This window comes from Octopus bimaculoides, chromosome 1 (genome assembly GCF_001194135.2).
Source record: "Octopus bimaculoides isolate UCB-OBI-ISO-001 chromosome 1, ASM119413v2, whole genome shotgun sequence".
NCBI lineage: Eukaryota > Metazoa > Mollusca > Cephalopoda > Octopoda > Octopodidae > Octopus > Octopus bimaculoides.
In genome coordinates, this window is record NC_068981.1 from 89,552,718 (window position 1) to 89,556,547 (window position 3,830).

Sequence of the window (3,830 nt, forward strand, 5' to 3'; positions counted from 1 at the left end):
AAATAAATATATATATCTTTATATGTATTCTAGTAGAGATACCTGACGTTGCTCGGGATTAAAACGGCATAGTTTGAATATACACACATACACACACGCACACACGCACATGAAGGCACATATTCCCCCTACACACACAACACACACTCACACAATTACACATACACGCACACAATTACACATACATGGGCATATACACAAACGCATACACACACGCACGCACACGCACGCACACGCACGCACACGCACGCACACGCACGCACGCACGCACACGCACGCATGCACACACACAGAGGAACGCACATACATTCTGCACACATTACCCCACTCACAACCTCACGCACACACATATACACGCACATGCACACACATACACACACATACACACACACACGCGCACACACAGACCCATGCACACACTACACTTAAAACACACACACAGGAAATGCATACACGCACACGCGTACATACACACGCACACACACACACTTCAATCCGCCAGTCAATCACCTTTCTACTGACCGTTCCTCTGCACATATGTGAAGAGACACACAACTACACAAAAAGACCAGCACTCCTGCTACTATGCAACTGAATTCCTCCTACAACATTAAGCGACACAAAGTTCACTCACACATACACATATAAACAGCCAAAACCACACACATACACACGCAGAAACAACACATACACACGCAGAGACAATACATGCACACGCAGAGACACGTGCTATTACACGCACTTGCGCGCATGCACATACCCACACATACGCACACATACATCCTTCTCTTACACTCTCCTGTCTTAGAAAGAACTTTTTCATCACCCATTCCCTTCCGGTCACTTCAAAATGTAACCACATGTGAATCATTGGCAATTTTCTTCCTCCGTCTTCCTCTCTATTGGACTTTCCAATGTTTCCGAAGAAGAGCGTTGCTCGAAACGTTAGACCATCATTCTTTCTTTCCCTGAGCGTTTGCTAATACTTTACATGAATCACATACTCGCGACTTTGAGTTTTTTGTGTTTGTTCTTCTTTTGGGGATTTATTATATATATATATATATATATATATATATATATATATATATATATATATATATATATATATATATCACACTACTTACATTTGACGGATATTTGTCCTCATCTTGTTTATTGTTAGCACAACGTTTCGGCTGATATACCCTCCAGCCTTCATCAGGTGTTTGGGGGAAATTTCGAACCTGGATTCTCATTCGTAAGGTATATTTCGATGTTGTTACTATTATTATTATTATTATTATTATTATTATTATTATTATTATTATTATTATTATTCAGGTCGCTGCCAGGAATGGAACTAGCAATCTTGGGTTTAGTAGCCCGCGCTCGTAACCATTACGACATATCCGTCAAATGTAAAAAGTATGCATAATTCCTCATCTCTTAAATATAGAACTGAATATATATTACAGTTATGTTGAAACAGGTGACACGGGAAAGTGCAGCATTGGCAACAAAACATTTCTGAAGTAAATTTTAACGCTTTGCATAAACGACAATTTGACAGAATTGTCATTTTTATAAGAATGGGAAAGTTTGTATCTGAAATAGCTTCAGGTTTTGTGAAGAACGAATTTGTCCGCGGTCTGTTTCTGTGAGCTATTCTATTAGGCCTCTGTGTAATTTGGCGTGCTAAACGTTGTTTTAATGATTCAGCATTAAGTGCTGGAACATCTCTTTGCTGAGATGGGGAAAGTTTCATCTCCCTTCTCTCCTGGGATTCCATCTGATGTGCTGCAGCATGCCTTTGCTAATCTTGAGAAAGTCTCGTCTCCCTTCTCTCTTGAGACTGTATTTGACGTGCTGCAGCATGGGTTTGGTTATCTTTGGAAAGTGTCATGTCCCTTTTGTATTGAGACTCCATCTGACGTGATATTGAGAAAGTCTTGTGTCCCTTATCTCTTGAGACTTTCGCCTTCGGTTTTCTGCATTCCTCCTTGCTGTATAGGTGTTTCTGGATAGATTGTGTTTTATATTTTGTGGCAAATTTTTATCAATATTTGAAACAAAAAATTATGAACATAAAAATATATACATTAATGTCTATTTTTGTAAGCAGTTGTGTGTGTGTAGTATGTATATATTTTTGTATGCAGTGTAAATTAAACAAATATAAGCAAATTGTAAAAACCTTGCAATTGCTGCGATAATTACGAACTGTTAATTGGACGGTAGATGTGTATTTATATATACATTGGTCCTTCCACCTAATTGTTTTTGTCAAGAGTTTCACCTCAGCTGTTTTAGTCACATATTTATATATATGTGTGTGTTTAATATATGTTGGTGTATATATGTTGGCACTCCGTCGCTTACGACGTCGAGGGTTCCAGTTGTTCCGATTAACGCAACAGCCTGCTCGTGAAATTAACGTGCAAGTGGCTGAGCACTCCACAGCTCCACAGACACGTGTACCTCTAACGTAGTTCTCGGGGATATTCAGCGTGACACAGTGTGACAAGGTTGACCCTTTGAATTACAGGCACAACAGAAACAGGAAGCAAGAGTGAGAAACAGGAAGAAAGAGTGAGAGAAAGTTGTAGTGAAAGAGTACAGTAGGGTTCGCCACCATCCCCTGCCGGAGCCTCGTGGAGCCTTAGGTGCTTTCGCTCAATAAACACTCACAACGCTCGGCCTGGGAATCGAAACCGTGATCCCATGACCGCGAGTCCGCCGCCCCAACCACTGGGCCACCGCGCTTCCACGTGTACGTTTAATAACACAGACACTCACACACTCATTTAAAATGTCTTATGCTATAATTGACTATAGAAAGATATGTGTATGAAATGCTATATTGTTATAATCGAAATGAAAAAATGACTTTTTGACAGTCATGGGGTGTAATACTATATAGTAAGAGAGACACACACATTTATACATTCACGCATGTCAGTCGTCACATACGTATATGTATGTGTAGATTTGTGTAGTTTGAGTAACATACCTAACGCAGAAACACACACGCACTTAGGTACATGCACATTCATACGCCCACACACACACACGCTCATACAAAGTGTAGCGCTGTCGTTGAACGTAGAAACATCGTAGTATGAAATGTCCTGTGCTATATTTGACTACAGAAAGATTATCTCTATAAAATGATATAATGTTTTAACGGAAATTAAAAAATTACATGTTGACACACGTGGATTAAGGGACAACAGAAAACAATCCAAGTTAAGTACTTTCATTCATAATACAATTATTTAAGCGCTTCTATTGTTTTAAACGTATTTGACAATAGTGTAAACTGTATTTCACGATGGCATCTATGTGTTTGTTTTGATTTGTGTTTGTTTTTGGTTATTGTTATTGATTTCATCTGTACATTCAGTAATTATTTACTTACTTCAATTTACGTTCACATTAACAAAATGAAACTATTTATTTATTACTTTTGTTGGTTATATATTAGTTTAAATATGACGTTAAATTATTTAACTAGCAGTTATCATATTGAAAGTATTTGCTAGTAAACCGTATTTAATGAGCAGATTTATTTCATGGTATATTCAAATCCAGTTAATGATATTATTTACATTTACCCACAATGCAAAGACTAATTTCGATTTCCTGTACTGAAGGTCTAGGGCAACATTTCTCAACCGGGGTTCCGCAAAAGGTTCCGAGGGGTTCTGCGAGACAGAGTGAGATAAGCCAATGCTAATTTCATGATCGTTTTATTAGTATACATGCACATTATATGTGCATATACATACATTATGTGTGTGTGTGTGTGTGTGTGTGTGTGTGTGTGTGTGTGTGTGTGTGTGTGTGTG

General features: G+C 38.5%; 1 protein-coding gene across 2 annotated transcripts in view; it reads left to right on the forward strand.

The window, feature by feature from the left end:
- The first annotated feature begins 2,584 nt into the window (after positions 1 to 2,584).
- The window catches only part of LOC106874239 (uncharacterized), a 37,884-nt gene continuing 36,638 nt past the window's right edge, over positions 2,585 to 3,830 (forward strand). The window contains exon 1 of one of the 2 annotated variants that reach the window (XR_008264197.1): positions 2,585 to 3,227. The gene's annotated coding sequence lies outside the window, so the exon portion shown is untranslated. The remainder of the gene's footprint in view (positions 3,228 to 3,830) is intronic. The other variant, XM_052968155.1, reaches the window with a different exon arrangement.